This window comes from Cupressus sempervirens, chromosome 11 (assembly GCF_028749045.1).
Source record: "Cupressus sempervirens isolate cs-2001-9-10 chromosome 11, ASM2874904v1, whole genome shotgun sequence".
NCBI classification, from domain to species: domain Eukaryota; kingdom Viridiplantae; phylum Streptophyta; class Pinopsida; order Cupressales; family Cupressaceae; genus Cupressus; species Cupressus sempervirens.
In genome coordinates this window covers 141,219,001-141,230,855 of record NC_143128.1, presented here as the reverse complement: position 1 = coordinate 141,230,855, position 11,855 = coordinate 141,219,001, and positions in this window count along the sequence as shown.

Below are 11,855 nucleotides of genomic sequence, written 5' to 3'. Positions count from 1 at the left end.
TCAGAAATGGTTATCAAATATAACTGATCGAGACTCAAAAATGGTTAAGTTAGGTATTTTCAAATACATACACCTCAGCTTCACACAAGGAAACTGGAAAGCAATAACAAACAGTAAACACAATCATGTCATAGAGCACTTCATCACATTACCATGGTCAGGTTAAGAAAGATCGAGACCAAATCATCAAGACATCACATTCACAACCCCGAGCCTCTGGTAACAACCTGAACTGGTCAACGCTAAACCAACCCCAAAACATTCAAAGTACAAAGACAACATCAAAGTCTCAGAGATTGGATCTGAAAGTATATTATTTAAGTTAAGGTAAGGTTTGTGTTTTAGTTTAATGTCGAATTCAAGTAACAAAGTTTTCACAACTACCCTTTTTCGAATAACCCATTTCTATAATAACTTTCATTAAATCAATATCCAAATTTATAATTTAGTCAAATAAAATTCATTATTAATTAACTTAATTAAACTAATTTTAATTAAATTAATCAATATTCATTAGATCTAATTACTTATTTTAATCCAACTAATAATTGTTAATTTATTAATATTTAAGCAAAATTATTAATAAATTAAAATTTACAACTATATCTATGCAATTAATATTTATTTATTAAATATTTAAAAAGTTTAATCTATTATAAAAATTGAATATATTATAATTTTATTATTTAAAATTTTTAAATAAATAAAATTCGTTTTTAATAATTTTAAAAAAAATTATAAAAAAAATAATAAAAAATCGAATACAAAGTTCACCCACGTTTATAGCCCGTCGGCTTTGGCCGCAGGCCTGCGGTCGCAGGGCCTGCGGCGGCAGGTACTCTGTACCTGTCGTCGCAGTACCTGCGACACAGGTACTGTCGGCCTGCCGACAGTGGGGGGCGGGTACGGGGTGATTCCCTCCCCCCCCACTATATTATAGTAATATATATATATATATATATATATATTTTTTTTTTTTTTTTTTTTTTTAATAACAATAAAATAAGTTTTATTTTAACAAAATTAATTTTGTTTAATCTTTTTAATAAAAGCAATTTCTTCCAAAGGATAAATATGTAAAATATAAATATATATATTTATATATATATTTATTTTTTTATTTATTTATCTAGAACTTTTCAATTTCATTAAAACAAAACCCTTATCAAATTAGATCTTAATTTCTAAATCAAGAAAACAATGGTTCTAATTAATTCATCCAGTCTCCATGGATACAAAATTTATTGACGAATAATTAATAAATTCACAATATTGAAAGCTTAAAACTTTCATCACAGAGAATTCAGATCTACAAACCCCAGACACGAAGAAGGCAGGAAGGGATAATTGCATATTTAATGGATAAAAAACACAAGACCCTACCTGATCCTGATGCTATTATGCAATCTCCAGGAACTGTATGTGAATTCGCTCCTCTCAATAACCTTCCCCTTCAAGACTTTCTTCGTATCAGCCTTCTGAAATTTGCTTCCAAAAATTGTCTTCCCCAAAAATTCTCGTCCAAATTCGTATCCCACAAAAATGAACCCCCAAAGTTGTGATAAGCAAATTCTCCTCAATTCGGAGCACTAATTGTGCGTTTACCCGAGAAGACTCTTTTCACAACTCAGTTAACTCCAAATTAACTTTTATTATCTTTTCTAATTCTTTTGCATTTAACTTTCATGCACATTAAGTTGAATGATTAAATAACTTTATTTAAAATTTCACTTGACTTCAATTCTTAATTAATTTATTATTTTAAATCTTATGTGCACTTTTAAGAAATTAAAATAACATTATTAATTTTTATAATTTAATCTTTTAATTTAATTCTTATATTTAACTCATGTTTAAATCATGCGATCTAGAATTCTTAATAAATTAATATCTTTCAACTTTTTAATTTATTTTAGAACTTAATTGATAACATATTTAATTAATTTAAATAACAATAATATTTAGCATTTATTTAAAAATGAACTCCAAATATATTATTATTAAATTAAATAAATATTATCCTGTTCTAAATATATCTTGAACTTTAATTTCCAACTTTAATTCTTTTATTTAATTAATTAATTAATTAATTAAATATAAAGATATCATAATAATTCCTTATTAAATTAAATCATTAATTAGTCTTTTTAATTAGACTTAATTAATAGAAAATACACCAAGGACTCATAAAGCAACATACGAAAACCCATCATAGAAAAATACATACCAAATCAAACAAAAGGGTTATAATCACCAAATTACATCATTTGATGCATTCGGAGGGTACTTACCTCAGATACTTGTCCTAATTATCAATTAGGACAATTGGCTAAAGGGTTTAGGATTTGGACTTAAGAGTTTATCTCCCCTCTCTTACCATTGAGACAGTGCGATAGGGTACGCTCATCCCGACAATTTAGGGAAGTCGATACCTGGTACCTGCAACCTGCATAAAAATCCACGCATGTACAAACACAATATTCTAAGCTAAACAGGCAATGGCAGGAAGTGGTGCATCGTGTAGATCCCGACTAGCAGGTGACTACGACTCCCTTCCTTAACCATATCAGAAACACCATACATAAATAAAACAACACGCACACCATACACATGCAGTATGGGGTAAGTATCCATAAGAGACACATGAAATAATAAGCCATCTAACTAATCATCATCGATAACTAAAACCATTGAATAATCATCATACATGCACGAAATATAGAGTACCAAGTAATCTCATCATATAATAAACTGAGTGTAAACATCCTCTGATAATCTCTAAAATAATGATACTACTCATCAAACATAAATTGGCCTAAAAGAGTTTGGCAATCATATCATAAATGTAGCTCGAAAAAAGTAAACTAGGGGCAGGCACTACAAAATGGTATAAGTAAAGAGTTACTTTATGTGAAGTATTTGTGAAGTGCGATATATGATATCTGAGAATGTGAAGTATACGATGTATATGCAAACTATGTATATGACATGCAAAGTTATATGAGAGATCTATGATGTGAATTATAATGTCAAACCAAGCTATGCGAAGTCAGGCAGTCAGCGATAATGGGGGCCCCTAATCCTCTAACAAGGATCGAGACACTATGTGTAATTCACAAACTCCTAAAAGGGTCTATATCCTTAACAGGATTCTTTTGTTTAGTGGATCATTCTATGGGTTCCGTCCCCACTGGGGTTTTCCCCTGGCAAGAGTTTCCCTAGTTAACAAATAATGGTGTTAAGAGTTCTTTTTGTGTATGGTTTTATTTTATGTTCAACATTACTGGTTTACTTGCATATGCATATTGTAAAGCAATTCATAATATCCAATTGCGGGCAAAAATTTGTAGAATACTGATACACCTTGCTCCCCGCCCCCCTCCCCCCCGCTCTCAGTATTATCTATTTCTAACAATTGGTATCAGAGCACAGTTACTCAGAAGAGGCTTAACAGCTTGAGTAAAATCCCTATGGATATGGAATAGTTAAAGAGAATTTTTGAAGAAGCCCTTGGGCAAATTGATCTTCTTACAAAAGAAAGAGATAACCTAAAGATAGGTATGAAGATGCAAAAGATTACATTGGTAAACTGAAAGATAAAATTGATCGCCTAAAATCTAGAAAGGAATCAAAAGAGAAGAGTAGTGACAATGATGAAGTATGAACCCTCAAGAAACAAAATGAGATCTCGAAACATGAGTTGAAAATTGTTGAACTTAAGTTGAGTCTTAATAAAGATGACAGTAAGATTGAACCAGATCTAAAATTTGAGAATGCAAACCTAAGATCCCATCTAACTCAAGTAACATCTAAATCAGATTCTATATGAACAAAGCATGCAAAATTAGAAAAGTACAATACCATTGTAGAAGGAGAATTAACACAAGCTAAACAACAGTTATAGAAGCTTTATTCCAGTAGTGAGAAAATTGATGAACAATTTTTTTTTAGAGATCTTCTTATGATAAGACAGGTCTTGGATATCTTATTGGAGAGATATCAGCCAAGAAAACTGAAGTTAGAAAAGAATCAGATCCAATTGTTGAAACCCCTAAGCCTAAAGAAATTGATCAAAGTAGGATTGAATCAAGCATATCTACAAGAGTATCTAAAGAGTTGAGCAAATTAATCTATCTCAGAAACATAATGAACCTAAGAAAATAGAGCAAGTTGAATCACCTAAGGAGGCTAGACATAAATTTAGAGGTAGATGTTTTATATGCAATGAAGTTGGTCATATGAAGAGAGATTGCTCAAGTAAGTCTTTTAAACCTATTAGTAATTTATATTGTTATAGTTGTCATGGTTTTGGACATAAAGTAGTAGATTGTAAGAAACCTAAGTTTGATAGTAGTAATGGAAATAGTAGAATGTTTAGAGATACTAACCCCGCAAGTAATGAAAGAAGGAGATCACAAAGCAAATCCAATGACGGAGAAATACCTAATGGAGCAAGAAACTAGATTGCATGTTACAGATGTAATAATCTTGGACACATTACAAGGAATTGCAAAAATCTTGATAGTCATAATGGAACCAATCAAAGAAGGAATGCACATGTATGTCAGTTATGCAATAACTTTGGACACAATGAGATTTTGTAGAACGGCTGGAAGGAATTTCAAAAAGAATCCTAACTATAGAAGAAACAATAACAGAAATGGCAGAAGAAATGATAATGACAGCAATAATAGTCAAAAGGAAGTACTTAAAGAGCATGTTGAAGAATTCAAGGAAGTATTTATGAGAGCAAATGATCTAGAAAGTTCACATACAGTTTTAGAAGAACAATATTTTGATGCACCTAAAGAAAGAATGAAATCAGTCATTGTGTGTAATTCATCGTATTTGAATTAAGCACATTTATCAAAAATAGAGCATCAAAAAGACGGAATAGAAGTTAGAAGTCGAATTAAGAGTTGTCAAGTTGACAAAAGGTAGTAAAGACCCTAAGGAAACTCTGATTAAGAGCATAAGTCATTTGGCAATCAAATGAAGGAGAGTGGAATCAAATAAGTTTACTGGTTAACAAAGTAGCAGTTTCATGAAGTTTAATAGATGTGCAATCAATGCGAAGTTCGATTTGAGAAATTTAAAGGATGCGAACAAGATTTTGAGTATCATTCAATCATGCGAAGAGTTGAGGAGCATTTTTGAGTGATTTGACAATGAATTGAAGGTGAATTTAAAGCGTTCATATTGCGAAGTTGAAAATGCACTAGTTTCGCAAAATTCAAGTATTTTGTGAAGTTTCTGAAGTATTTGAATCAATTAAAATGGTGAATCCTATTGTTTGCAATGTAAGTGAGAGGCCAAGATATGTATAAGAGAAGCATCCATTCATTTCCCAAGTGGATGATCCCTTAGGAGCACTTTCACAAGTTCCAAAAAATGTTCTTCACGTAGAGGACGTCAGGTCATATATCCATTGTAAATTTGAGAGCATTGGAGACAATGATATACATAAGAACCTTGACCTAGTGTGCCAGGGTGATTTCCCTTTGAAAAAAGAGTTCACAGACTTAAAAGAACTTATTATTGTGAACCACATGTTCATTACGGACTCCAACAACCATGAATGGAGTAGAATTATTTTGAGTCGCATTCATGAAGGAATGTTTTGGGTTAGAGAAGTACCTATCATGATTGACAATGATATGATTCATAGGTTAACTAGTTTGTGCAATGAGAGCAGAAACCTAGTTAATGAAAAGAATGTAAAGAAGATGGTAGAGACAAATCTAAAGACCAAATCAAATGGTAGAAACGTGAGGATTGACCTAATTAAGCAGATAGATATGAGAGTGATCAGCAAGATCATAGGCTACGAGATGAATCACAATTCGAGATTGAACTTTGTACCTATTGGTTTCCTCATGCAACTTACATAATGACAACTAAAAGAGAAAAGGTCAACATGTGTGATATATTGAGACCAGTCGCTAGATAACACTGAGAAGCTTAAGAAGACTAGAAGTGCGGTATTTAGGTTTGAGTCATTATTGATTCACCTATTCTTCCTAGTTATGAGGCAATTCCCCAGCATGCCTGATAAGAAATGGGATAACATGAATCATTGCACCATGAGCTTGTGACACACCATTAAAAAAGGCAATTAGAGGAAAAGATTGTGGAAGATATTAGTTGAATGATGAGAGAATTTCAATCTGCAATGAAACAGAGGTATAGAATACAACCCTCACTAGTAGAAAAGTACCAAGGAGGACATATATTTTATGGTTAAACAAATGTAACTTGCATGGAGGCAGTTGTACCAAGAATTAAGTTCATAGATCCCATGGGTTATGAATTGAGTGAAGAAATAATTGAAGGTTATGCAAAGATTATACTCGAGTCTAAGGAGGACAAGGACACTCCTAGATGGGATACTTGTGCTAAAAAGATCAAAGAAGTAAAGAGCAAGCTCTACAACAAAGAGATCAAGAAAAATGTTGAGAAGATAAAATCAATTCTCAAAGAATTGGGAATGACAAGGTAGGAATTCAATGAGATTAAGGGTATAGCCTTGGAGATGAAGGCTAGCAGACAAATTGATATATTGGTAGCTACTCCTATTGCCATAGTAGCACCTTCAGAGGGAGTGATAGTAGCAAGATTTGCTTCGCAGATACCTACTGATCCCTATGCCATAGTTGCTCAAATACAACCTACTATTGTACAACCCTTGAAGAAAACTAATGAAGAGGAAGTACTCCTCCAACTAAGAGAATATTAAAAATACTAACCAAGGTGAAACAAGAGGTTGAGTCACCTAGTAAAAATAGGACCAAGAAGCTATCTAGTGGCCCTAGAAAGAGGAGAAAGACGCTGGAAATGGTTGAATCAAATGAGTCTAATGAATCTAATGAAGAAGACAGACCTACTGAACAAGTAGTGCGAAGCAAGGATAACCATAGGAAAGAAGCCTTGGAAGGCTAAGGTAGAGAACTTGGACATGCAAATCATAAATGATAATAAATTCATTCAGTTGAATAAGTTTTATAGCATGTATAGTAATATGGATAGAATCTAGTTAGAAAATGCAGTAGTAAGGAATATGATTCTTAGAGTAAAAGGTTTGAAGATGTTCAAAGACACATTCTAGAGGATTTGTACAATAGACTAATTAAACAAAGAAGAAGAAGAAGAGTTATTAGTGAAGACAAGAAAATCAGAGAAAACATGATCAAGAAACTTTGCAAAGTTAATAATGATGAAGACTTGCAAGATATATTGAAGGGAATTGAGCCCTTGTTGAGACCCTTGTTGGTCTCTTGTTGGACATTAATAAATTTATCTTATCTTATCTTATCTTATGAGGAATAAAAGAAGACATGTCCTTTGATGGGAGGAAACTATAAAGAAGTAAACAAGGAGACTAAAGAAGCCATAGTCAAATATATGACTTCTTTACCAAAGGGAGTGAGCGTGAAGTAAGGGGAGCAAGCCTTGATAGAGTATTCCACCATCAACAATAATGGAAGCCAAGGACACTCAAATGGCAGATCTATCTTCACAAATATCCACTGGAAAAGATACAATGCAAATTAGCACTGCAAGTGTAACAGTAAACATCGTGAAAAATCCTTTCAAGGATCTTGGGCCAAACATTGTTGGCAATATCACAAATTACTCCAGTTCAGATGAGGAGGAAGATAAGAAAAAGATTGATCTTGGAGAAAAGAAGAGAAAAGCATATGAAAGGAGAGAAGAAGAAAAAAAAAAGAAAAAAAAAAAAGAAGCAAAGCATTGAAGATGAAAAGAAACAAAAAGAGGAGAAGAAAAAGAAGAAAGAACAAGAAGAGAAGAAAAGAAAGGAAGAGGAGGACAAGAAGAAAAAGAAGGAAGAAGAAGATGCAAAGAAGAATAAGGCAGAAGAAGATAAGAAGAGAAAAGAAGAAGCAGAGAACAAAAGGAAGGAAGAAGAAGATAAGAAGAAGAATAAGGCAAAAGAAAATAAGAAGAGAATAGAGGGAAGAAGCAAAGAAGGAGAAGAAGGATGCAGAAAAGAAGAAGAAGAAGAAGGATGAAGAGATCAGAAGAAATGAAGATGAGAAGAAGAAAGAGGATGAGGAACAGAGGAAGATGAAGGTAGAAAAGGATGAGAAGTCAAGTGCACCCAGCACATCTCTCACCCTAACTGCTCTTACAAGTTCAGATGATGATGATCAATCAAAATTGATATCATCCCTCAGCAAGATAATCAGTAAGACCAAACAAGTAAAGAGTCTACAGAAGACTCTCATGGAAGTCACTGACAAGTTGTAGGGAGTTATGACAATAAAATCACTTGATCCTAACCCTGAGGACAGAGAAAAAGTTGTGATTCAAGCATTTAATGTTGAATTCACAAGTTTGCCAAAGGTTGCAGCAATGCAAGCTCAAGCCAAGCATGATGCGCAGATGTATCAAAAATGACTTATTGACTCTTGATACTTGTATCAAGTCTTTAAGGAAGTGCGAACTTGAAGGCAAAGCTCTATATCTTAAGTGTGTGGTGTCTTTTAGCTTCACAAAAGACATTGACAGTGAGCTTAAGGCCAAATGGGCAGAAGTGGAAGCATTGGCAAGTCAACTTAGTCAACCTGGTGTGCAGATCAAAGCAATTGAAGCACAGGTTAGCAAGGCCCATGATGAAATAAGTCTCATTGAAGATAGGAAACCAAGGATAACCAAGAGGTTCTCACTTCTAAGAGAACACTTATCTATGAAGTTGAGCACATTAGAGCATCAATTGGAGGAATGTTTGTCAGTTAAGACATCTTTTGACAATTTTGTATATTCAGATCTGAATGCAATAGAGATAGCATCTTATTGCTTGTGTGCTCTGGTTAGCATTTCAGAAGGAGTCAAGGACTCGTGGGAAAAGAATATTAATAGTCTTGCAATCAGTTTCGATGACTGTATGTCTCACTTATCAGCCTAAGAAGAGGTAATGAAACACATTTTTGACATGTAAATAGATTTTGATGCCTTTGTCATTGATGTCAAAGGGGTAGAAGAATGTAAGAAATTTGTATACATATGTAAGGGGGAGCTTAGCTATGTATATAGGAAATCATTGTAAAAGGAGAGATAAGGAATGATGGCAATATGATATGTAATGATCCAAATATGTAATGATCCATCAAGACATGAATACAATTTTGAAGTTTTGAAGGCCAGTTTTGAGTAGTTTCTTTTTGTGTTTATTGTTGTTTTGTATAACATTTTTGGGACTTGGCTAATTTTCCCATATGTTCTCATCAATGACAAATGGGGAGATTATTGGCAATATGGCTAGGTAAGATGAGTTAGGGTTGTCATTTATGGCAACATATGTTTCAATTTGGAATGACAAAATATATTGTTGAAGATTCTACAGTCAAAGATCAAAATTTGTCTAGGTGTTAGACAATTTCACTAGCAGCACAGAGATTATTTTTGGTATAGTGAGAGCTACAGGGATATTTGGCATGTGCGAAGTTAAGAGAAGGTATAGTAGAGTGTCATGATGACATACCTAAGTGTGCAGGTTAGTATGGACAAAGTAATAGGTTAAGTACCAATAAAGGCAGTGTGCACAACAAAAAAAGAAGGAAATGGTATAAGTAAAGAGTTACTTTATGTGAAGTAATGGTGATGTGTGGTATGTGATATCTAAGAATGCAAAGTATATGATGTATATGCAAACTATGTATATGACATAAAAAGTTATATGAGAGATCTGTGATGCAAATTCTAATGTTAGATCAGGCTATGTGAAGCAAGGTAGTCAGTGATAAAGAGGGCCTAGTCCTCTAACAAGGACCGAGACACTATATGTAATTAACAGACTCCTAACAGGGTCAATATCCTTAACAGGATTCTTTTGTTTAGTGGATCATTCTGTGAATGTCATCCCCATCAAGGTTTTCCCTTGGCCAGGGTTTCCCTAGTTAACAAATAATGGTGTTATGAGTTCTCTCTATGTATGATTTTATTTTTCATTCAACATTATTGGTTTACTCTCATGTGCATGTTGTAAAGTAATTAATAATATCCAGTTGTGCACAAAACTTTGTAGAATACTGATTCCCCCCGCCCCTCTCAGTATTATCTATTTCTAACAAACGTCCACCAAACAATGAGTCCAATGTTCTTATTATCCACTTACTACAACCTTGTTACACTCTGTAATCCCTTACAACTCAATACCGCTGCAAGAAGCTACAATCTCATCATACATTCTGAAATCCCTAACCCTAAGCCATTTTATACAAGTTTTTTACCACTTACAAAATTAGGGCTAGAATAAGATGTCCAATAGAAAAATATAACTCTCGACACCTTTAACAATAGTAAATTCATTTTTGGCTTTAGGGGGGCACTGCCACTCGAACTCGCCCTATATCGTGACAAGGAGCGTGCCTAGGGCTACTGACTCTAGGACCACACAAGTGGCGTTGCCCCTTGACCTCGTCTAAGGCGTTGCCCCCAAACCCTTGTAGTAAAATATGGGGGAAACTGCACCAAATGAACTGGGGGAAAATTAATCTTTGAGTCTAATTAGGCTCCATATAACAACAATTGTAACTCATACTTGCATGTCTCAACCACCTTTCCCTTTCTTGCAAATCGTAACTCCATTTTTTCTCTTTTCGTACCCATGATTGACAAAGGGAAAAAAAGAAGAAGAAAAAAAATCTTTCAAACTACAATATTTTTCTTCCTTGGAAAGAGCTTATTTCTACCAACCGAAGTGATCTACCATTTACCAAACATAGTTGTTCATTATGGGACTATAGTCCACTCATTATATTAACCACATCTATAAATGTGTATAAAGCATCTCAATCGAATTTCATGCCTTAGCAACGTAACAACTGTGATACCAACTAAGCGAGTTCATTGAAGATCGTTGATTATCGACAAAGTTGAGTTAGAAGAGGAAGTGAATTATAGTTCAGGGGCTCCTTATTCAAGTCACATTTGTTTGAGATTCTTTTTTTGTTGACATAATAATGGACATTAGATTATATTTCATAACATGCACAAAGACAGTCCAGCCGGAGCTTTGTTTGCAATATGAAAAGTTTGTATGAATCATAATGGAACTATTATACCAGTCGTGCCAAGAGCGCCATAGGTTGATAATAGCCTCTATTATATAATATATATTTTTCTCATAACTTATTTATTTGTGTCAAGAAGAACCCGTTGATCATGCCATCTATACTTCCAAAATATATACCTCCCTGAGATTTATGAAAGATTGTCCATGGCTGAAAATAAAATTTGTCACACAAAAATCATAGTCTTTCCTTCATTTTTGAATTATGGGTATAGAAAGAAATTTCTTTACATGACTGGATATTATATAATGCAAACAAGAAAATCACACTAGAGATCATCAAGGATAGCCAAGAATGGATAAAGATAAGTGGCATAGCCCATATGAATTTGACAAAATAATAACCTTGCAAAATCAAAAAGACGAATCATAACTATGAAATTTAATAAAACTGAAATATAGTCAACTCATAGTGGAAACTAGATATTATTTATGTATGTCAAGTCGAGCAGTGGGTGATCGAGCACATAGTTTCCTTTGGAAATTCCTGGCCAGTGTAGATTTAATAGTGAATGGTGTTGCTCTGATCACCAGAGATCAAGATAACTCATAGTTTAATGGATAGTCCATTAGCAAGTGTACCCACTATCTAGTTAGCTATATAGTTGACAACTAACACCAAGTTGCTCAGGGGGCAAGATGAGATGGTGTACACATGCCTTATCCCTTGCAGGGTTTGCTCATTATCAATAGAGAATGAGTGGGGATTACACTAAGGTCTATGGTTTGGAGGTTAAGTCCTTGTCAATATTTTTCTTCTCCT